This window comes from Balaenoptera acutorostrata, chromosome 3 (assembly GCF_949987535.1).
Source record: "Balaenoptera acutorostrata chromosome 3, mBalAcu1.1, whole genome shotgun sequence".
NCBI classification, from domain to species: Eukaryota; Metazoa; Chordata; class Mammalia; order Artiodactyla; family Balaenopteridae; genus Balaenoptera; species Balaenoptera acutorostrata.
In genome coordinates this window covers 126,565,360-126,590,651 of record NC_080066.1, presented here as the reverse complement: position 1 = coordinate 126,590,651, position 25,292 = coordinate 126,565,360, and the positions used below count along the sequence as shown (strand labels likewise).

Genomic DNA, 25,292 nt, shown 5'->3' with positions numbered 1-25,292 from the left:
GTTATTTAGAATGTCTAATTCCATCAGCTATGAGGATAGACCAGATAGGATTTGACAAAGCTAGTCCAGAAGCTTGTCTACAGCAAAGTCCCAAAGGGACACTTTGAAGCTCATCTTTTAACAGGTCATTAAAAATGTGTTCTAGCAAAGAAGGAAAGTTAATAGGCAAGAATGAATTCTCAAAATAGTATTTATGATTTTGGTATCTAAATACTTCCTATGGTAGAGATAGGGAAATGTCATTAGAGAAAATAATTTAAAAATTATTAGAAAAGGTGTTTGTTTATAGCTAAACTAAACTAAAATAATTTGTTTAAAACAAAGTTGGGAAAATGTAAATGTCTTTTTGTTATTATTTAAATAGAAAAGTTTCCATTTGTTATTCCTTTGGTGAATTGATCCTATTTTTCCCAGGTTTGGCCTTTTTATAACACATTGGAGAAAATTATATGTTGTGGATCAATTATCAGTGAAGGCTGAACAGAGACTGCTAAAATTCAATCTTTCTTATTTTCTCTAAATATTATCCTAGAAGGCTGTAAAATCAGTTACTAATGCATTCTCTTCTTCACAGAAAAAAAAGAAGAGAAAATAATTCTGAATTTTGGTATATATTTTTTTAATCTGACAAGATGTCAATTTTTGAAAGAACTTTGGTAGATAACAAAATTTTGCCAAAAGATAGACTTTTCTAATTCCTTTATGTCTCCCTTTTGTTGAAGGCTTTTTTTTGTTTGGCATTAAGGAACATGGCCAGAGTCCACAGCAGCAAATTTATTAGCATCACTGATTAAACTAAAAGGATTGTGCACTTCCCAGACAGCAGAGAGTATTTGATAAAACATTTCAATCTAGTAAATAATCAGTCATAATAGCTGCCCTTAAATTAGTCCTTGAAACTTTAGCTATAATTTTGAAATTGTAGTAGACAATATTTTTGGGGAGTTTAAGTTTTTGTGTTCAGATTTACATGTTTCCCAAGCAACAACTTCCAAATAGAAGGGAAATATGATAAACTTTGCAGACCCTGAGTGACATAATTTAGTGCTTGTTTTTTGACCAAGCTTAAAATAGGAGATGGAAAGTCCAAATAGAACAATCCTCCAGCTTGCTCCTTCCCTGCTGGAATAATCATGCAACCAACCACAATTTGAAATGGAAGTATCACAAGTGATTGTATCTCAGGCAGGGTGAATCCCTGAGCAACGATATGGAGAGAACCCCACACCTTCACCACTGACCTTCTTCTGTTCATTGCTAGCTAACCTTTCTTCCCCATAAAATTATCTCAGATAATCTTCCTCCCAAAATTCTGACCACTTTGACCATTCAACTTTTGTTGGGCTGTTATCAAGTACCTCTATCTACAGGGCTTTACTCATCACATTGGCGAACACAAGAAGGAAGGAAGGAAGGGAGGGAAGAAGGAAGGAGGGGAAAAGGAAGGAAGAAAGAAAGGGGAAAAGGTGTCCAATCCTTCAGCTGATTAAGGCTTCACTGTCTGACAAAAATTTAATTTGAGCCATTAACATGAGGCACATGTGTAATTTAAGCTTTCTAATAGCTACATTTAAAAAGTAAAAAAAGGTGAAGTTAATTTTAATATCATATTTTATTTTATTTAGACTGTTACCAAAAATATTATATCTTAACATGTAATCAATATAAAAATTACTGCAATTTTTTTTCATTTTCATACTAAAATTATTGAATTTCTGTGTGTATTTTATGCTTAGAGCACACCTCAGTTTGGACAACCCACATTTCAAGTGGTCAATAGCCACTGTGACTATCAGCCAACATATTGAACAACATACACCTAAAAGAAGAGTGGGTGGGGGGAAAAAAAGAAAGGAAGAAAGATTAAAATGCACACATATGATATAAAACATTCTCACACAGATACATTAAATATTTGCGAAAAGTGAACATGATCAGTCAAGAAATACATGTAGGCATTAAGTGGTACCTCAAGCATAGTCTATTTCTTCAATTTAAATATTGCTCTTCCTCAGAGTATTGCCATTACGCACTTAAAAATATACACTGGTATCCCTTACACTAAGTTCCTGAATGCTGAGATTAATAAATAGGAAGCTAACTTAATTTTCAATTCTGAAGTATCAAATGTAAAGTTTTGAAATGGATCGTGTTGGTTATCCTCATCTCCTGTTGAGTTATTACTCCACTCTCATAAAATTATCGATACAGTATTTAAAAAAATACATTTTACAAAAGAAAAACTAAGGCAATATTCTAGGAATTCTAAGTATAAATTCAGGGCACACACAGGGCAAGGAGGGCTAAGAAGACAGTGCAGAACAGTCAGAAAGGAGAAATATTCCAGAGCACAGATGATAAACGTTTTCAGAAAAAGTAAACTTCTAAGCAAAAACAGTAATTCTTAACAGTCAAGTGAATCAGAGTTTGCTAAACTATTGGTGGGTGCCTAGAACTATATAATAATATTGTTGCATAGATATCATAAAAGACATTTGTCCCTGCCTTTGAAGGTACTGCAAAATATCGGGTTGGCCAAAAGGTTTGTTCGGTTTCTTCCATAAGATGGCTCTAGTAGCACTTAGCTGTCTTTAACTTCATTTGGAACAATTTTGTTAGATTGTATTGTGACAGCTGTCATATCAGTGTGCATTTTTTAAAAAAGTTACCAAATTGGTGAATTTTTATGTAGCCATTTTAATATTGAAGAAAATACCCAACATTTTCGGCATATTATGCTTTATTATTTGAAGAAAGGTAAAAATGCAACGGAAACAAACACAAAAAAAGATTTGTGCAGTGTATGGAGAAGGTGCTGTGACTGATCGAGCATGTCAAAAGTGGTTTGCAAAGTTTCGTGCTGGAGATTTCTCACTGGACGATGCTCCACAGTCAGGTAGACCAGTTGAAGTTGATAACGATCAAATCGAGACATTAATTTAGAACAATCAACCTTATACCACGTGGGAGATAGCCAACATACTCAAAATATCCAAATCAAGCATTAAAAATCATTTGCACCATCTTGGTTATATTAATTGCTTTGACTGGGTTCTACGTAAGTTAAGCGAAAAAAAACCTTGACTGTATTTCTGCATGCGATTCTCTACCTAAATGTAATGAAAACGGTCCGTTTTTAAAACAAATTGTGAGGGGCATGAAAAGTGGATACTGTACAATAATGTGGAACGGAAGAGACTGTGGGGCAAGCAAAATGAACCACCACCAACCACACCAAAGGCCAGTCTTCATCCAAAGGTGATGTTGTGTATATGGTGGGATTGGAAGGGAGCCCTCTACTATGAGCTCCTTCTGGAAAACCAAATGATTAATTCCAAAAAGTACTACTCCCAATTAGACCAACTGAAAGCAGCATTTGATGAAAAGCATTAGGAATTAGCCAACAGAAAATGTATAATCTTCCATCAGGATAACACAAAACCATGTTTCTTTGATGACCAGGCAAAAACTGTTACAGCTTGGCTGGGAAGTTCTGATTCATCTGCAGTGTTCACCAGACATTGCGCATTTGGACTTCCATTTATTTTGGTCTTTACAAAAACCTCTTAATGGAAAACAATTTCAACTCCCTGGAGGACTGTAAAAGGCATCTGAAACAGTTCTTTGCTCAAAAAGATAAAAACTTTTGGGAAGATAGAATTATGAAATTACCTAAAAAATGGCAGAAGGTAGTGGTGAATACGTTGTTCAATAAAGTTCTTGGTGAAAATGAAAAATGTGTCTTTTATTTTTACTTAAAAACCGAAGGGGGACTTCCCTGGTGGTGCAGTGGTTAAGGATCTGCCTCTCAATGCAGGGGACACGGGTTCAAGCCCTGGTCCGGGAAGATCCCACATGCCGAGAAGCACCACAACTACTGAAGTCCACTCGCCTAGAGACTGTGCTCTGCAACGAGAAGCCACCGCAATGAAAAGTCCATGCACCACAACGAAGAGTAGCCCCCCTTCGCTGCAACTAGAGAAAGCCCGCACGCAGCAACAAAAACCCAACACAGCCAAAAAATAAATAAAAATTTTAAAAAAGAATTAAAAACCCACGTGCTGGGACTCAAACCCAGACTAAATCCAGATTGGGACTTGAACCTACGTGGTCAGGACTTGAACCCAGCCAGAACCCTGATTGGGACTTGAACTCACGCAGCCAGGCCTCGAACCCAGACAAAACTCACAGTGTTCCAACTGAGATCACACACCTGGTTTCAGGACTTAATGAAGCTCAGGTTCTTGATGTCTCATTGCAGAAAGAATTCAGTGAGAGACAAAGTGATAGGTAAGAAATGGATTTATTTAGAGAGAAACACACTCTACAGACAGAGTATGGGCCATCTCAAAAGGTGAGAAAGGCACCCGGGTATGGGGTTGTCAGTTTTTATAGGGGTGGGTAATTTCATAGGCTAATGAATGGGAGGAGTATTCCAGCTATTTCAGGAAGGGGTGGGGATTTCCAGGAATTGGGCCACCACCCACTTTTTGATCCTTATGGTCGGGCTTAGAACTGTCATGGCGCCTGTGGGTGTGTCATTTAGCTTGCTGATGTGTTACAGTGAGTGTATACTGAGGCTCAAGGTCTAGTGGAAGTTAACTTGTCTGCCATCTTGGACCCATTTGGTTCTAATCAGTTTATGTCATGTCAGGTGGGCTATGTCATCCTTTCAAAGGTTGTGCCCTGCCCCCTTCCCTCCTGTTTCATTCCCCCCTCAGAGATTTTACTCGCATATTCTAATGGGAAGCAGAAGGGCGAAAGTCCATCTTCTGTAACTGCTTCAAGGCTGAATAGGGGTGTCAACCTTGCCTGTCAGGGAGTAAAAATCTCTGGATGCCTGATCTAGGGGCCCCAGGGTCAGGACAGTTCCTTGTTTTAAGTCAGTATGACTGGAATCCTCGCATAGCCATCATCTTGGTGTGGAACTGTTGTAACTGCTTCCATAGCCTTTCTATGAATCTCCTTGATGATGAAGCACTTTTTGTAACAGCATAAGAGTACAAAAATATCTATAAATGACAAAAGACTTAAAAGGCATGGTTAAACATCTGATTACAGTGTAATCAATAAAGAAACTTGGTGGGAAGGGGGCAGGGGCACAACCTTTGAAAGAATGATATAGCCTGAGGATATGACATAAACTGGTAAGAACCAAATGGGTCCAAGATGGTAGACAAGTTGACTTCCACTAGACCTTGAGCCTCAGTATACGCTCACTGTAACACATCAGCAAGCTAAATGACACACCCACAGGCGCCATGACAGTTCTAAGCCCGACCATAAGGATCAAAAAGTGGGCGGTGGCCCAATTCCTGGAAATCCCCACCCCTTCCTGAAATAGCTGGAATACTCCTCCCATTCATTAGCCTATGAAATTACCCACCCCTATAAAAACTGACAACCCCATACCCGGGTGCCTTTCTCACCTTCTGAGATGGCCCATACTCTGTCTGTAGAGTGTGTTTCTCTCTAAATAAATCCATTTCTTACCTATCACTTTGTCTCTCACTGAATCCTTTCTGCAATGAGACATCAAGAACCTGAGCTTCATTAAGTCCTGAAACCAGGTGTGTGATCTCAGTTGGAACACTGTGGATTTTGGCCATGTTCGAGTCCCAGCCGTGTGGGTTCAAGTCCTAGTCAGGGTTTTGGCCGGGTTTGAGTCCCAGCTGTGTGGGTTCAAGTCCCAATCAGGGTTCTGGCTGGGTTCAAGTCCTGTCCGCGTGGGCTCAAGTCCCAGTCAGGGTTTTGGCGGGGTTCGAGTCCCGGTCACGTGGGTTCAAGTCCCAATCTGAGGTGCACGGTTTCATAAGAGATAGAGGGCATTTAAAGACGTGAATTCAGAAGGAAGACACTCCAGGAAGGGGAGCTTATATACCAAGACAAGCCCTCAAATACTAGTAATTATTTCATGTAGGTCAGTTTTGGTCTTCCTACTTAAATTATAATTTTGCTCAGTGCTATCTGGTAAACTTAACATGATTCCCAACGATTCTAGCAAGAATTGTTACAGGCATAATTATTTACCGAGATCTTGGGAGGCAATTTGTGAACACTTAGAAAAGGAGATGGTAATCACTGGAACCCAGCATGTGACACAAAGAAAAAGATAAGTCAAGTAACCTCATCCTATGTAAGTAAGTCTAGGAGTCTAATAAAAGGAAGACTATAAGCAAGTGCATATTAGTCTCCATAAGACATTTAATAAAATTCTCTTTTGTGATATTTTTCTGAAGAAGACAGGGAAATATGCTCTAGATGACCTGTATATTATACTCTTCTCTTAAGCTGGAGAAGAGAAAAATGACCCTAAAAACATCTATGAAAGAGCAGAGGAATAGGGATATACACAGAAAACACAAAGATTAATTTTTGAGATGTCTCTCTTACCTTCATTATATAATTGATTCATTACAGAAAAATTAGATAATCATAATGATATTACTCATTTAAAAATCCCACAAAAATAATCATAATCTTATCACCCACAAAAATCACTTTTAACATTTGTGCATATATCTTTAAAGAATTTTATCTGTGTGTGTGTGTGTATCAATAACATTAGAAAATATGAATCAAGCTATTTATAAGCTGCTTCTTTTACTTGATATTTGTGGTAGATCATGAACATGGCCATAAATTATTTGTAGCTCTATCCATCAAGAGGTAGAGTCTATTTCCTCATATCATGGATCTGGTCTGGTCTTGTGACCTGCTTTTACCCATAAAATGTTACAGAAGTGACACTGTGTAAGTTCAGGAGCATCAGAGAACTGAGGCACCGCGGTCGATTACATGAACTACCATTCAAGTGACTGAGGCCATCTTGGGCTCTCCAGGACCAGTTAAGCCATCAAACAAACACAGCTGTATAAGTGATCTGAAATAAGACAAGCAGAACCACCCAGATTGCTAAGTCACAGTACCAGGAGAAATAAACTGTTTTTGTTTTAAGCCACTAAGTTTTGGGGAGATTTATTATGCAGCAAGAGAAAATTGAAACAACCTTATAAAAGGAACATTATCCCCTATCAGTAGATATACTTATGGAGTAATTTAATGGCATTATAATATCCCATCACATGAGCATTTCAAAACTTACTTAGCCAATTCATTATGGACATTTAAGCCATTATAACTTCCAGATTTTATAAGCTACTCTCCTTTTTCCACACAAAATGTCTTAAGCCTTATAGTTTCATATAATTATTTCCCTAGGATAAATTTGTAGAAGTGTGATTATTTAGGCAAAACATTAGCAGGGTTTTGATGTGTACTGCTAAATAGTGTGGAGCGATTTTAAAGTGTCATTCACAAATGATGTGGTTGGCAGGAAAAAAAAAAGATAAATAACCTTAAGAGATGACTTCAAAGGACTTGACAACAGTATTCACATACTGAAGAACTATATCTTATAAGAACATTTGATTACATAGAGTCTCTATAAATCTAAGAGGTAATAATTTGGTTCAATATATGAAAATAATGTAACCAATATAGCTGTTAAAGAAAATGAACTTATTTGAAACATGAAGCCCTTATTACTACAAGCATTTAGGTAGAAATTAGTACTTGCCTTCAGAGGTATCATAATGATATTATGTACCAGATCCCTCCCTGCCCCCCAGGTATCCAATGCCAGGGTCAGACAGTGATGAACCTCATCTAAACATAAGTCATGCTTTCAGATTGACAGACTAAAATCCCATTCAATTTAATACTCAGTCATCCTAAGACCACCTGCATCTTTGCAGGATTCCTCTAGAATCAATGCCAGAATTTGACACAAGCTTCAATGAGGCCTTTTCAAGAAGAGCATCTCACCTAGACGAGAAGTATAAGGAAATTAACACTTATGAAGGGCCGTATATATACAGTTTCATGTTAAGACAGGATAAGATATGAAGTTTATACATTTTTTCTTCTTGGCATCCCTTTTTCATTTTCTTTTAGTAATATCTCTCTCCCTCTCTCTCTCTGTCTCTCTCTCTCTCATAAATGCATGTATTCACACATACACACACACTGACACACACACCCCTACTGATACTACCCACTCCCTTTAAGATCGCTCCTCCCAGACTTCCCTGGTGGCGCAGTGGTTAAGATCTGCCTGCCAATGCAGGGGACATGGGTTCGAGCCCTGGTCCAGGAAGATCCCACATGTCACGGAGCAACTAAGCCCGTGCGCCACAACTACTGAGCCTGCCCTCCAGAGCCCACGAGCCACAACTACTGAGCCCGTGTGCCGCAACTACTGAGCCTGTGTGCTCTAGAGCCTGTACTCCACAACAAGAGAAGCTACCGCAGTGAGAAACCCACACACTGCAGAGTAACCCCCGCTCTCCACAACTAGAGAAAGTCCGCATGCAGCAACAAAGACCCAACACAGCCAAAAATAAAATAAATATCTTTATAAAAAGAAAAAAAAGATCACTCCTCCCTGGTGTCACGTGGATTTGATGGAATTGCTGATCATAATGCCCTGTCCCCATGTCACAGAAATGAAATGAGGCCCAGCCTGGCCAATCATAGGAGCCCATCTCCTTGGACACCGTGACTGGTCGCAGGTAAGTAGGTGACCCATCTCACATCAGCCAGAGTTCTTTCCTAAAATTTCTTTAAATTTAAGTGGGAAATGATGAATTTTCCCAAGTCCTCTGTGTTAATAGGCTAGGATATGCCAGGCTTGGAGCCATACTGTCACCTATTAATAAAGTTCATTTATTGAAAAGGAGAGTAAGGTCAAAATTGAAGAAAAGCAGAGAAGATAGATGAAAAGAGAGAATCCTAGTAGCAATCAAATCTCCAGTTGTAGCCTACCAGAACTTTCCCAATTCATACCCCTTTTCCCTCAACTCTGCGATCTACCCCAGTATTTTTCAAATAAATCCCCTGGTTGAAATAAAGTTGCTTTGAATTTTTTGCTTTCCACCAAGTATCTTAATTAATCCAATCCTTTGCTGATTTAATTAATTATAACTACTGGGTAAACACCAGATGGAATATTTGCTGTTAATAATCAACAATCTTTGACACATTAGGGATACTTGCTTGATCTAAGGTATGGAATTCAAACATAACCCACTGGCACTTGGAAAACTTCTTTTAGCATTGTAGTGATAGTGTCTACCTTCTGGTAAATATTTGTTAGTCTCATGATTACTACAATCTTGGCAAAATTCCCAAAGATACAGACTCAGACTCAGCAAGATCCAGCTGGAAATGGGTTTGGCCCATAACTGCCCTGCACATTCTATTCTGGCAGTTCCCAGATGCTGGTGAAGCGAACTTTTGCCACCTTAAACCACGTTCTTCCTCTTTCCCCTTATATTTTATAGCTATTGCTCCTCCATTGCTCCTGTCTCCCTGTTCTGTTTTCAGATCAGGGGTTGTCAGCTAGTGAATTTTAGGCTTTAGTTATGGGTATGGGTGGGAGGTGGTGGGGAAGGGAAAGCTGGGCCATTTTGCTGTATCTCACAGTTTTAAAAGGCAGCATTATGCTTGGTCATAGAACAATCAGCATGTTTCACAGTAGGTGTTAGTAACTACATATTCCCTAAAATTTACAACCCTTGGTTAATGAGACTGACAGCCCACAGTACAGTTTAAATAGAGAAATAATATTCTAGACAATGAGTCTTTCTTGGTACTCAGGATTTACAGCCCCCAAAGGCAGTGAAGTTGAGATCTAGTTTAGATCTCCTAAAACAGACCTACCCAGTCTAGTCATAGTCAACTACAAACTGCTAAGGTTCTGAAAAAATAATCAGGGATCAGAAAACGAAACAGTGAGAGTGATCTTTATTTTATTCCTGTTCCCTCAGAAGCCAAAACTGTGTCCTAAAGTAGCAGCTGAGTTAAATCAGCAGGGAAGATTGAGTAGAGGTCACATTAGAAACAAACAAGGTGATATGAAGTGAAGTATATGTGTGTGACCTTCCTTTGCAATCAAATATCTGAGAAGTAAATTTATTTGCAAATGGAAAAGTTTATTTCCTTTTGAAGGACATGAACCATTTAGATCTTTACTCCACTTACTGGCAAGCTCTAAGGAACAAAATAGATAGCTCACTAAGATACTACCTGATACATAACACTATGGGGAGTCATGACTCCTCATCCAATTCTCAGACCTAAGATAATTTACATACCTACAGCCCCTTGAATTGTAGGGGAGGCGATAACTTGAGGAAGGTCCCTCATATTGCCACTGTGGTCCAGTTGTCAGAATGGGAACTTACAGGAATAGAGGGACAAAAAGAAGTTTGACTTAAGTCCACCTCATTATTGGCCAGTGACACTCTAAGCCTACCATGCTATTAGCCATTAGCTACCTGACCCTTGGAAAACTACTACCACCACCACCACTACTACTACTAATATTAATAATAATCACTAACACTTGAGTACTTGTGATGTGTCAGACATTGTTATAAATACTCTACATGAATTTACTTATTTAATACAGCAAACTTGTACCATCATTATCCCCATTTTACAGATAAAGAAACTATGACACAAATCAGTTAAGTAACTTGCCCAGGGTCACAAAGCTAGTAAGTATCAAATCCTAGATTCACAGCTGGAGATTCTGGTTTGAATCCATACTCTTGTTACACTGCTGTGCTTCTTCTACAGGTTATTACCATAGAACCAAGGGGAAGCCCCTGGAGCTTCTTCTTCCTACCAAGATGTAAGTCAGAGCCATAGAACTTCTAAAGGAATCATGGGGGACTTTAGGAGTAGTGGAGGAAGCAATCACAAAAGCATCTGTAACTTCATGACTAGTTACAGACATGAAGTTGAAATGTGTTTTTTCCTTCAATAATATAGCTCATGTATTTATGTATGTATGTAAATACATATGCACACATATGCAAAAGTTAATAAATATAAAATAGTCAATAAATGCTAATTTATTAATAGTTTATTAAATAATAATCAATAAATATAAAGTTATACAAGTAATTTTATATGTATAATTTCTCTTTTTTTTCTTTCCCCTGTTACTTTATGTAGAGTTATTTGGGGTATGTAACTTTACAGCTTAGTCGATAGATTGCAGAACATCAAGAAAGAATCACAACAGAACTAAAGGGAAGTTGATTATAAGCCACACCCTGAAGCTGCATGTGGATGGAATTGTGAAGCACTGAGTAGGAAGTAAACTTGTATTTAGGTGTATGAAGAAAAGTTATTTTATGTTATTTGTTTTATGTTCCTTTTTTTAGATATGTAAATAAGTCTCTTTCAATGAAATCCTAGCTTTCCATGATTCCATTGATTTGATGAGCTTCTGGAGACTCAAAATTAAATATCTTTATGTTTAACCAGAATTGGTTTCCATTTCTTGCAACTGAAAAACTTAAGTGCACACATTTATTCTGTGTCTGTGTGTTTAATGAAGGGGATGTAAGCCCATTTATGAGTCTTGGAAAAGTTGCCAGGAGAAAGAGAATTGTTATAAAAATAGAGAAGAGAAAGAACAAAAATTAATGAAGTGATAATAGAGAAGATTAAGAGAGAAAGAGAAAAATAAGAGAATCTTAGTGGATTTATTAAGTCAAAAATCTCTGTTGGACACCAACTATATATCACAGGGGGTCGGGGTGGGGCGGTGGTTAAAAGGCCATTCCTTCAAATACTTTAGTTTGGAAGGGTGAAGACTCACTTATGAAGATATAAGAACAATTGTTGGAGGCAAAAATAGGTTATGTGAAGTGTGATGGAAGCCAAGGAAAGAGAAATATGCAAGAAAAAAATAGAGGAAGAGAAGAAAGGGGCATCTCCTTTGATACCCAATATATCCAGGTATTTTTAAGGCATAACAGTATAGAATGTGGCAGACAGTTGAGAAGAATCAGGATTGAGTAAAGAACATTGTTGAGTAATTAGGGAATAAAAAGGCCATGGGAACATTAACACTAATAAGAGAAATAAAATGAGAATAAAATTAGAAAATTAAAAGAATTCACACTTCTCAGTAAATACAAACCAAATCAACTACTAAAAGTTATAGTTAAGAGCTGAAGCAGAATTCAAATCAATTGGAACTGCCACTTCCAGAAATAAAATAAAAGTCAAAAAGAGATGAAACAAAGGATCCCAGCACCAGTGAACATACAGCATGAAATTATAGTGGATCCAGCAATAGTCAGAAGCTCTGAGAACAGAAACAGAAAATGAGGCTCACTCAGGTGTGGGAGTTGGCAAAACAGGAGCAACGGAAGGCCGAGAGGGCAAAGGATTTGAAGGTGGATGCGATGCTCCATTGGTATGTATTTGTGGAAAAGTGTTTGCTGTAAGAAGCACAATTTTACCTTACTTAATAGTACAAGCATGAAAATAAGCACAGCCCCTTACTTAAAGAAAGAAAGAAAGGAAGAAAGAAAGAAAGAAAGGAAGGAAGGAAGGAAGGAAGGAAGGAAGGAAGAAAGAAAGAAAGAAAGAAAAAAAGAAAGAAAAATCCAGGCAAATTTATTAAAATATTTACTATTCTTATAAAGTATTAAGAATCTGTACAGGGCAATGTGATAGTCACTGTATAAAGTGAGTTTTGCCAACTAGAATCAAAATCATCATATGATTTTGTATCTGTACAGTAATTTACAGATACTGTAAATTACTGTTAATTCTTGTTCTGGATGCTCATTCCAGATGTTTACTTTGTGGAAATTTCATCAACAAATTGTATATTTATGATTGGAGAAATCTTTTGCATATATTTGTATTCTCCAATTAAACAAAAATTATTTTTTTTAAATCTCCACAGAAAATACAACTGCTTGAAACTTTAACTATAGTTGATGGGTTTTTTCCTGATTTACATAGTCATCACCAGAAATCTTTCATACATTAGTCTGAAATTGGACCAAGACAGTTTCTACCCAACAGAATTTCCTAACGACTAGAATTCTCAAGCAGAGCAATTGGCCTGGAAGAATAAAGATGATTAAAGTAAAAAGTGTCATTAAAATTAGGTTGGAATTAGACACAAAGACTTGTACATTTTTAATCTTTAATGAATAGCTATTTGGTGCAAGTAATAGACAGTATAGGAGGTTACAGAGATGAAGAAAGCACAGCATTTGCTCTAGTGTCCTCACATTCTAGCAGAGGAACAAAAGAAATAATTACAAATGTATTTGATTTTCATAAAATTACTGTTCATCCCCAATGATAGACCATGAACTCCCTTAGAGCAGGGATTGTGCGTTTTCCTAAATGCCTGATATAGGTTCAGCAATGTGGTAGAAAATAGTTATGGACTAAATGAATAAGAAAATAGATGAATAAATGGATGGATGAAAGATAGATGGTTGAGATTCACAATGCTTTGAGAGTTCAATATAGAAAATACATTCAGTTATCTGGGATGGGTGGTGGTAGATGATCATGGAATTTTTTTCTTTTTTAAGTCTTAAGAATACAGATATTATTTAATTTAGAATAACACAAAAGCATTGTAAGCCATATAATAATAAAGAAAAATGATCTTAACAGCTATACAAGAGGTTATGGTTTAACAAAAAGAATACAAATGAAATCACTTATTTTTTTGAGCAATAATATTATTTTGAGAAGAAACAATTAGATGTGAAAGATACCAAAAATCAACTGTGTCATGAATAGCAATTGGGAAAATTTTATTTATAAATGGATAAAGTGGAATGAAGTTTTATTACTTGCATATATAAGTATCATACAGAACAAATAGTCATAGAAAAAATGTCATTTTTAAAAGATCATGCTGGAGAGGGTGTGGAGAAAAGGGAACACTCTTGCACTGTTGGTGGGAATGTAAATTGATACAGCCACTATGGAGAACAGTATGGAGCTTCCTTAAAAAACTAAAAATAGAACTACCATATGACCCAGCAATCCCACTCCTGGACATATATCCTGAGAAAACCATAATTCACAAAGGGTCATGTACCACAGTGTTCATTGCAGCTCTATTTACAATAGCCAGGACATGGAAGCAACCTAAGTGTCCATCAACAGATGAATGGATAAACAAGATGTGGCACATATATACAATGGAATATTACTCAGCCATAAAAAGAAACGAAATTGAGTTATTTGTAGTGAGGTGGATGGACCTAGAGTCTGTCATACAGAGTGAAGTAAGTCAGAAAGAGAAAAACAAATACCGTATGCTAACGCATATATATGGAATCTAAAAAGAAAAAAAAAGAAAAAAATGGTTCTGAAGAACCTGGGGCCGGACAGGAATAAAGACGCAGACGTAGAGAATGGACTTGAGGACACTGTGAGGGGGAAGGGTAAGTTGAGTCCCTGGTGATGCAGTGGTTAAGAATCCGCCTGCCAAGGCAGGGGACACAGGGTCGAGCCCTGGTCCGGGAAGATCCCACATGCCACAGAGCAATGAAGCCCGTGCACCACAACTACTGAGCCTGCGCTCTAGAGCCTGTGCTCCACAACAAGAGAAGCCACTGCAATGAGAAGCCCGCACACCATAACAAAGAGCAGCCCCCACTCACCACAACTAGAGGAAGCCCAAGTGCAGCAACAAAGACCCAACGCAGACAAAAATTAATTAATTAATTAATTTAAAAAAAATGTGAACAACACAGAAAAGTTGAAAGTGAAATTCCTCTACAGTAACACTATCACTGAAGTTTATTTAGTATTAGTTATTTGATGTATGTTTTTCTGGATTTTTCCTATGGGCATACATAAACCCACATACAATTATGTACATATATTTCTTAATAAAAATTAGATTTTATTATAAAAAATAAAAAATAAAAGATCATGGAAGTTTTAAGTAAAGAATGCCATTTTAGACATATTGTAGAGAAGTTTGGTTTTGTCTGTTTTTGTTTCCTTTTGTTTTTGTCAATGACAGTGTGTTTTGTTAGCGTCTCAGGTTTCCCCAACCAAGCAGGCTGACTAAGAAAAGTTTGTACAGTCAACAACCCAACAATCGTTGACCCCAGAAGACAGACTAATCGAAGTGATCTTTTTTTCACAATTTTTTTTTCTTGTGATGAGAACTTTTAAGATCTACTCTCTCAGCAATTTTCAAATATACAATACAGTGTTGTTAACTATAGTCACTATGCTGAACATTACATCCTTAGAACTTATTTATCTTGTAACGGGAAGTTTGTACCTTTTGACCACCTTCACACATTTCTCCTACCTGCCCCCGCCAACCCCTGCCTCTGGCAACCACCAATCTGTTCTCTCTTTCTATGAGTTCAGGTGTTTTTAGATTCCATATGTAAGTGAGATCATACAGTATTTGTCTTTTTTGTCTGGCTTATTTCATTTAGCATAATGTTCTCAAGGTCCACCCATATTGTCACAAATAGCAGCATTTCCTTCTCTTTTATGGCTGAATAGTATTCCATTTATATATAGAGAGAGAGATAGATATATAGACATATAGATATATCACATTTTCTTTATCTCTTCATCTGTTAATGGACATGGGTCATTTTCACGTCTTGGCTATTGCAAATATATGTTCACCCTGCAATGAACATCAGGGTGCAGACATCTCTTCAAGATAGTGATTTCATTTCCTTTAGATAAAAACCAAGCAGTGGAATTGCTGAATCATATGGTAGTTCTATTTTTAATTTTTTGAGGAATCTCCATACTGTTTTCCACAGTGGCTATACCAATTTACATTCCCACCAGTATACAAGGGTTCCCTTTTCTAGAGAAATTTGACAGGTTAAGTTTCATTTTTTCATTTGAGGACTATAAACAATAGTTGAGAAGCAAGAAAATGCTTTTTAATTAAGCAGTACAAGTAGAATGCATGTGTGCTTATTATATGCATGTGGGGCTTATTTACTGCCTTCTAGTTTTTTATTTTTATGGATACATATATAATAAATACATATGATGTATGTATGCATATATGTATGTGTGTGCACGCATGTGTGTATCTGTGTATTTGAGATAGTTCATCTGTATCTTTTCTGTAGTTGCAAGTTGATGAACTATACACATCCACAATATTATCAAACTATTATAAGACATCATTCAAAAAGCATTTTTTTAGAGTGCTTGGCTCTTTATGAAGCTTAAACCCTGACTTTTTGAGCTATGAAGAGTGGATTTTAGTGGACTGATGGAAAAGTGCTGAAATGGATATATTGAAGGTCATTTTTACAGTGAACTTTTGGGGAAATGGAAACCCCAGGGAAAGCGAAGCAAAGACATATTGAAGGAAAGACGGCAGAGAAGACAGAAGCTGTGCATGTTCCAGCCGATGAATCTGAGCAGATCAATAGGCTTCTTGAAAATCTTTTAAAGCAGTTTCATGGATCTGGCAACTTCCGCAAGATGGCAGTCCTCTGAGAAAACTCCTGTTTGGGTTAGGCTATTGAATTTGTGAGAGCAACAAAGGAGAACTTACCCATGAGAGAATCAGGCTGCATTAGTGAGTGTATGACGGTTGTTAACTATATTACATATGGGCTAAAACATTCTCATTCTCATTGTAAAGTGGAAAGGCTCATATGATATTGTGTTCATTCAAAGGCATTGAGCTTTTTAGCCTTTTTCAGTGTCAGTCTTAGAGTCTATAACTACTATGTGCCTACAGAGTTGAAAAGACTTCCTGAGTGATTTCTGATTGGGTGACCTCTGAAGTTCTTGGTGGACAGGAGCGTAAGTGGTGACTTCCTAACTCTATTCATACTTCCCTATGCAGCACAATTGTCCTTTATGTTCACTTTACATTCAGAAAAGTAGCATTCTTCTGAGGAAGTAGAAGAGCTTTGGTGTTTACTGTTCTGTTTTAATTACTTTCAAGTGGCCTGAATCTCATCAGATTCTTTGTTGAAACAGGCAACGTTTGACCAGTTTGATGCATTTGGACAATACCCCTTGAAAGCAGCTTTTGATTCTGATACAGATGCTTGTAGAATCTAATATAAAATTCAGCATAAAGATTAGTTCTGTTTCCACCAAAACATATATGCTGCTAGAAATCGGGGATAATGTTTATCTTTTTCTCATTATTATTTTTATCCACTTGAATCTCTATAAAGGGACTTAACACTACTTTGTCAGTATTTTTCCCCTACTATTCTGAGTAAGTTAGTATTATCCACATTTAAACAGACAAAATGATCAATGGAAATCTTTTTTTTTTTTTCAAATTAGGTACCATAGTAATGTGTCCTTGTAAACATGTTGAAAAAAAATTCACCATTCAACGCAACTCTATTAAAGAGTCATATCCCTTCCAGTAACCATCTACTGTAGTAAAATAAAATCATCAGGCTCTTATTAGTATGAGAATAACTTTCCCTAGGTAGGAAAAGAAACAGTTATTTCCAAGGCTTTGGGGACTGGCATTTTCAGAGTTCGTAGTGTGAATCTGGAGAGATAATACTATGATCTTCAGAGAGTATGTAAGTTCTGTAAAATGTGTTCAATGCCATGGTCTATTTTTTTTTTAAATGGCGTAAGTTTTTTTTTTAATATTTTATTTATTATTATTTATTTTTGGCTGTGTTGGGTCTTCGTTTCCGTGCGAGGGCTTTCTCTAGTTGCGGCAAGCGGGGGCCACTCTTCATCGCGATGTGCGGGCCTCTCACTATCGCGGCCTCCCTTGTTGAGGAGCACAGGCTCCAGACGCGCAGGCTCAGTAGTTGTGGCTCACGGGCCTAGTTGCTCCGCGGCATGTGGGATCTTCCCAGACCAGGGCTCGAACCCGTGTACCCTGCATTGGCAGGCAGACTCTCAACCACTGCGCCACCAGGGAAGCCCGCCATGGTCTATTTGATGAGAGTGATTTAAATAGTTGTCTTTCTCAATGCTTTTATTTTGTTACAGATCAGAACTTGGTCAAGGTCTTGGGTTCAAGGCTTTCACAAGCCTGTTAGCTTTGCTTTTCTTCTATGTCAAAGGTTGCCCTAGAAAACCAGTTAACTGTTGTCAACGCTTGCTTTTGGCCTTAAAAGTGATGAGAAAGGAGTGTGTGTGGCTCAGTGCAAATAACTCATTGATCCTTGAAAATCAATCTAAATAGCATATTTTACTGATAATAACAGTATTCAAACATGGAGCATGTTTAAATATTTTATAAATTATAAAAAGTAAACTTTTGCTTATTTGCCTATTTTTTGTTAAGATTTTCAGTATTTGACAATAGAGTTTGGTTCCACCCTGCTCCCACACCTAACAGAGATAAGCAAAATTTTCAGTTAAGAGTCCTGGATCAGAACTGAGAGAAGTGAATTTCTCCTTTATTTGTAAAACTCGGTAAGATATTAGGGGAATCCTCTCTTTGTGACATTAGTCTTTCCAGCACTATCTAAGGTGTTTGCCAGAGCTTATTTTGTAGTGAGAGTATATAAACCTGAGGTACAGCAAAATCCAATTATATTTTTGTCATCTCTTCGGTATGCCCAAACATTTTCCATTTTATTGCCTTCCTCTTTTCTTCCCTTTTGGCACCTTACACCTCATGTGTGAACTATCCTCCACCCCAAAGCCAGATTGCCTGAGATCCTCCATTGTGGTCTTGGATAGACACCAACTCTCATCAGATAAACTCCACATCCTGTAACTAACTGTTTTCTAGAATCCTCCTTCCTGATTAAAATTATCTGTCATGGATCCCATCCCTTAAATATCCTACTAAAGGTAAATGGATGTTAATACATGCTCCTCCTACATTATATATTTGTATTTTTGTAAGTCTACCACTCAAAAACTATAAGTGTGAGTGCTTCATATTTTGGTAGGCTATGATGGAAGGTGTTTGGATCAAACTCACCCTTCGATTCTGTCAAAGAAAAATTGCACCTATTGCAGTTAAATAGGCAAGGAAGACTTTATTCAAGATTATTGCAATAGGGGAGAGAGATTATTTCAATAGGAGAGAAACACTGAACTCAACTCTGAATACAACGGGGCAGCTGGGGATTTATAGCCAAAGGGCAGGGTGAGGGAGTCTTTGGATAGAAAATTACTAAGAGGAACTTGATTAGATATCAAGGGTGTGGGGAGAAGAACTTGATTAAATATCAAAGGTGGAGGGATATCAAGGGTGGAAGGATTCTCACTAAACTGGATTAGCAGGATCCCTGGTGAAACTGGATTCAACCAGATTCTTTGCTAAAACTGGGCTCAGGCAGCCAAGGACAGGATCCAGTCAAAAAGAGGGCTCAAAGGAGCCTGAATAAAGTTTGGTCAAGGGGGGAATCCTTGTCAGTTCATAAGTATTAAATAGCCCTCTCAAATACTTGAGGGCACATCTTATCAGACAGGTATGTGAAAGTCCCATTACATCAAAGCTCAAGGTCTCACAGCATGCCTAGAGTAAAGCCTGGCTTATACACCTGCTCTTCTCATTCCCTAGCCTGAGTTTCAGTCATCTAATGCCAACTGTCCAGATATATCATTGCAATCAGCAATGGCAACAGTAGATGAACCTCCTCTAGTATCTCTCTCTCAAACTATAAGTCAGCCCTATTGCCAATCTCCATTTCCAACTTGTATTCTAACTGTATCAAGAAAGTAACTTGTAAACTTGGGTTTGCTAAAATAAAAGTAACAATCATTGTATCTAACATTTTTGAATGTCTGGGGACTTCCCTGGGGGTCCAGTCGTTAAGACTCCGCGCTCCCAGTGTAGGGGGCCTGGGTTCAATCTCTGGTCAGGGAACTAGATCCCGCATGCTGCAACTAAATAGAACCCGCATGCCCCAACGAAGATCTCGCACGCAGCAACGAAGATCCCGCAAGCTGCAACTAAGACCCAGTGCAGTCAAATAAATAATGTAAATAAATATTTTTTAAAAAAATAGTCTGTCTTATGATTAGTGAACAGTAATTACTCATTGAATTAATTGTTTTTTCCTTTTTCCTTTTCAAAGTTCTCAGTGTTTCAGAGAGATTTTTTTAGTCTATCTGAATAGTGATTATTATGCATTATCTAGGCATTAATGAAAACCTGAAATTCATTATGCATACTCAGTTTTTAGAGGAGGGTGCAAGGTATGAAAAGACGTAAAACACATGCAAAAGGGACTGGTAGGAATAAAGAATAAGAAAATAAAAGTGTTTCTCTGAGATTTGGGAATAAGAATGGTGATGTGAAAGATGGAAGAATAAAGGAAACCCAGAGATAGTAAAGACATTAGTCCTCAAAAGTGCTTTCACCTTAAGATACAGCTTACCTCTTCTGAAGATTAGGTTTAAGGAAAATTCTTGTTATTTTTGATTCCCTCAATTTTAAAATTATAGGGTCTTGAGAACAAAACAAACTTACTTTCATGTATTTCTCAGTTCAAGGAAAGAGTCTGATATATGTGTTCGTGAAGTACTCTGTGTTTTCCATGGAAAGTGCTTTATCTTTCAACTATATTATGTCATACTACATGGAATGAATACCAACAGCATGAATATGTTTTCATCAGGCAGGTGACACACTCTCATATTTAAAAGAAGAATCATAAAACATGGGGTTTTTTTAAAAGTAAAAGGATATATTACACTACTATGGAAAATAGTATGGAGATTCCTCAAAAAATTAAGACTAGAGCTACCACATGACCCAGCTAGTCTACTTCTAGGTATTTATCCAAAGGACAAGAAAACATGAATGAGGAAATATATGAAGACATATATGTTCATTGCAGCATTATTTACAGTAGCCAAGATACGGAAACAACTGAAGTGTCCATCAATGGATGAATGGATAAAGTAGAGGTGGTATATATATATATAATATATAATTTATATATATATATGTACATACCTATATATGTATATATGTACCATATATTATATTATATAAAATATAGTGCTATAATTAAAATATATTATATATAATGGAATACTATAATATATATAGATAATGGAATACTACCGTGCCATAAAAAAGAATGAAATCCTGGGCTTCCCTGGTGGCGCAGTGGTTGAGAATCTGCCTGCTAATGCAGGAGACACGGGTTCGAGCCCTGGTCTGGGAAGATCCCACATGCCACGGAGCAGCTGGGCCCGTGAGCCACAGCTGCTGAGCCTGCGCGTCTGGAGCCTGTGCCCCGCAACGGGAGGGGCCGCGATAGTGAAAGGCCCGCGCACCGCGATGAAGAGCGGTCCCCGCACCGCGATGAAGAGTGGCCCCCACTTGCCGCAACTAGAGAAAGCCCTCGCACGAACCGAAGACCCAGCACAGCCAAAAATAAATAAATAAATAAATAAATAAATAAATAAATAAATAAATAAATAAAATTAAAAAAAAAAAAAAAAAAAGAATGAAATCCTGCTATTTACAACATGGATGGACCTTGAGTGAAAATAAGTGAAATAAATCAGTCAGAGGAAGACCAATACCATATCATTTTACTCATATGTGGAATCTAAAAACAAAACTAAAACAACCGATAAACAAAATAAAACAAAAACAAACTCATAGATACAGAAAAGAGATTAGTGGTTATCAGAGGGAAAGGGGTAGAGAGTGGGGGAAATGGGTGAAGGAGTTCAACTGTATGGCAACAGATGGTAACTAGACGTGTGGCGGTGATCACTGTAGTATATACAGAGGTTGACTGCAATGCTGTACACTTGAAACTTGTGTAATAAAAAAAGAACATAGTACATCAAGTTCTAGGTTTGCAGGATATCACAAGTGAAAAGCCAAAAAGTATTCATCATCAGAGGAATTCCAAAAATCTATGAAAGTTTGCATAATCAGAATGTATTTTAATAAGTACTACATCATTTTAATATAGTGTCATTCATTTCAAATTACTTAATTATACCCCAAAATATTTAGCTGCACTACTTCTTCCCAGTCAGCTACAGGGAGGATGGGGGAAGTTGGCCAGAAATTGCAAAGTGGAACTAAAAAACAACATGTGTCAAAGAGAGGCTATTTAGAATTCAAACTGTTGGTGAAATTGGAGTTGGCAGTTATAATTATGGGTGGAATTTCTGTGAAAAGAATGTAATTATCCAAACTGGATTTTAACCAGCACACCTGAGCACTTCAAAATAAATATATTTTTCATACCATCAATAAATACCTCCTTTGTCCCATTTCTCAGTGGAAAGATACCTGTTCCTGGGGCAGGTTGAGTTCCCCGGGGTTTTGCTTCAGTTCTGGCTCAGTGGAAAAAGTGCCACCTACTGAACTGCCAATCTCCTTCCTGTGGAGATCTTTGATCAAGCAAAGAAAACCATTATTAGGTATTTGATGGTTCTTATTTGCATTTGATATCTTAGAAGTCTCTGTTCAAATACTTTTCATTAGGTAAGTCAAAAGTTTAAGTTCAAAACTGCATCAAGGACACAACTAAGAAGCACTGATGTCAGTTGGCCTGGGTTGGAGGTAGTCTGGGAATCAGTTTGCCTCTTGTATCTCAATCAAGAAAATATTCCTCCAATTATAAGAAACAGGTTAGAATTCCCTTCCACCATGGCAACTGGGGCAGAATACTCAAAGGTAGAATGTTGAGGAACACTGAAACCTGAGGTTAGACAGCAAAGAGACAGTGCCAAGCAGAAGACAGTCATTCCTCACAATAGTACATGAAGCAGACAGGTAGCATCCTTTTGAGCATTTTGGAGGAAACAAAGCTTTCCTTTGGACATAACTTTTATTAAAACCTGTGGATTGAGCACTTTCATATAAAACAAAACCAAAAAAAAATGCAGTAATTTAGTAATATGGACTCCAATACCCTAAAGCCACATCTTTATGGAGAAGCCTAATATATAGTAATTAAGTTCATAGTCCCTGCTCTCCCCCTTGTATGGTATGAGACTAATTTTCCTCTTTTGTTAAACAGAAATATTAATAACTGGAGCCATTCAATAGGGTTGTGAGCATTAAATGAGTTAACACCTGTAAAACACTTGAAACAATGCTAGTCTCATGGTGAACACTGTTTATTACCTAAAAAGGAATAATCTTTTCCAAGAAGCTCAATGTACAGTCAAAAAAGGGTTACCAGAAATTGTAGTCCATAAGAAGAGAAATTCAGACCTGAGAGAACAGAAATAATTGCCTTGGTCAACCCTATATAAAACTTTATCAGTTCTCTAATGATATGGAAGTCAATATAAAAATCCCTCTGTTACATAAAATTACACTTTAGTTATGTATAGTAGAAGTATATATATATTTTTCAGTTTTATTGAGATGTAATAACATATAACATATTAGTTTAAGGTGTACAGCATAATGATTATAATCATTATGTTGTGTGTGTGTACATATATATATACATACATATATATACACACATACACAAATGATCCAAATGATCACCACAATAAGTTTAGTTAACATACATCACCTCACATGGTTACACATCTTTTTTTCATGTAATGAGAACTTTTAAGATCTACTCTCTTAGCAACTCTCAAATATACAATACAGTATTAACTACAGTCACTATGCTGTACATTAACATCCCCAGAACTTATCTCATAATTGGAAGTTTATGACTTTTGACCACCTTCACCCATTTTCCCTACCCACAAACTTCCTCCACTGTCAATCTGTTCTATGTTACTATGAGTTTGGTTTTTTTTTAGATGCCACATGTAAGTGAAATCGTACAAAATTTGTCTTTCTCTAACTTATTTACTGAGCATAATGCCCTCAAGGTCTATCCCTGTTATTACAAATAGCAGAATTTCCTTATTTTTAATGGCTAAATAATATTCCATTTATATATACACCATATTTTATTTATCTATTCATCTGTCAATGGTTACTTAGGTTGTTCCCATGTCTTTGCTATTTTAGATAAGACAATGAAAATGGGGGTGCAAATATCTCTTCGAGATAGTAATTTTGTTTCCTTCAGATAAATACCCAGCAGTGGAATTGCTGGATCATACGGTAGTTCTATTTTTAATTTTTTGAGGAACCTCCATACTGTTTTCCATAGTGGCTGCATCAATTCACATTCCCACCAACAGTGCACAGGGGTTTCCTTTCCTCCACATCTTTGCAAACACTTGTTATCTCTTATCTATTTGATTGCAGCCATTCTAACAGGTGTGAGGTAATATCTTATTGTGGTTTTGATTTGCATTTCCCTAAGGGTTAGTGATATTGAGTACCTTTTCCTATACCTGTTGGCCTTTTGAACGTCTTCTTTGGAAAATGTCTATTCAGTTCCTCTGTTCATGTTTTAATTAGATTGTTTGTATTTTTGCTATTGAGTTGTATGAGTTCTTTGTATATATGGATATTAACCCCTTATCAGATATACAATTTACAAATATTTTCTCTCATTCAGTAGCTTGCCTTTTCATTTTGTTGGTTTCTTTTGCTGTGCAGAGGTTTTATAGTTTGATGTAGTCCCATTTGTTTACTTTTGCTTTTGTTCCTTTGCATTTGGTGTCAAATCCAAAAAGTCAGTGTCAAGACCAATGTCATGTAGCTTCTGCCTTATGTTTTCTTATAGGAGATTTACAGTTTCAAATCTTATGTTTAAGTATTTAATCCATTTTGAGTTGATTTTTGCATACGATTTAAGATAAGGGACCAATTTCATTCTTTTGTATGTAGAGATCCAATTTTCCTAGCACCGTCTGTTGAAGAGACTATTCTTTCTCCACTGTGTATTCTTGACACCCTTGTCAAAGATAGGTTGACAATATGCATGAGTTAATTTCTGAACTCACTATTCTGTTCTATGGTTCTAGATGTCTGTCTCAATAGCAGTACCATACCTTTTTGATTATTTTAACTTTGTAATATATCTTGAAATCAGGATATGTGATGCCTGGTTCTTCTTTCTTGAGATTGTTTTGGCTATTCAGGATCCTTTGCGGTTTCATATGAATTTTAGGACTTTTTATATTTCTATTTTTTTAAATGCCATTGGGAAGTTGATATGGATTTCATTGAATCTGTAGATCACTATGGGTAGTAAGGACTTTTGTACAATATTGTCTTTAATTCATGAATATGGATATCTTTCTATTTATTTGTGTCTTCTTTAATTTCTTCCATCAATATTTTGTAGTTTTCAGTGTACAAGTTGTTCACATCCTTGGTTAAGTTTATTCTTAAGTATTCTTGAGAGACTCTCAAACTTTCATACTAGTTCAAACCACTGTCTTAGTTCTTAGTGGCACACAGTTGTCTACAGTACGCTGGGTCCCATCAGCACTCTAAGACAGGCATGGCAAAAGTCAGTCCCTCAGGCAGCCTCCAGAAAACCTGGAACTTTAGACATGAAGTCCGATGCTCTCCCTCCCCAGAGAGAAGCTGGAATTGGGGTTTTCTAACTCACTCATTCTGCACAGAGTCAGGAGGA

The 25,292-nt window shown here is 37.0% G+C and overlaps 1 pseudogene; it reads left to right on the top strand.

The window, feature by feature from the left end:
• The first annotated feature begins 12,188 nt into the window (after positions 1–12,188).
• The window catches only part of LOC114239212 (vasculin-like), a 55,709-nt pseudogene continuing 42,605 nt past the window's right edge, over positions 12,189–25,292 (top strand).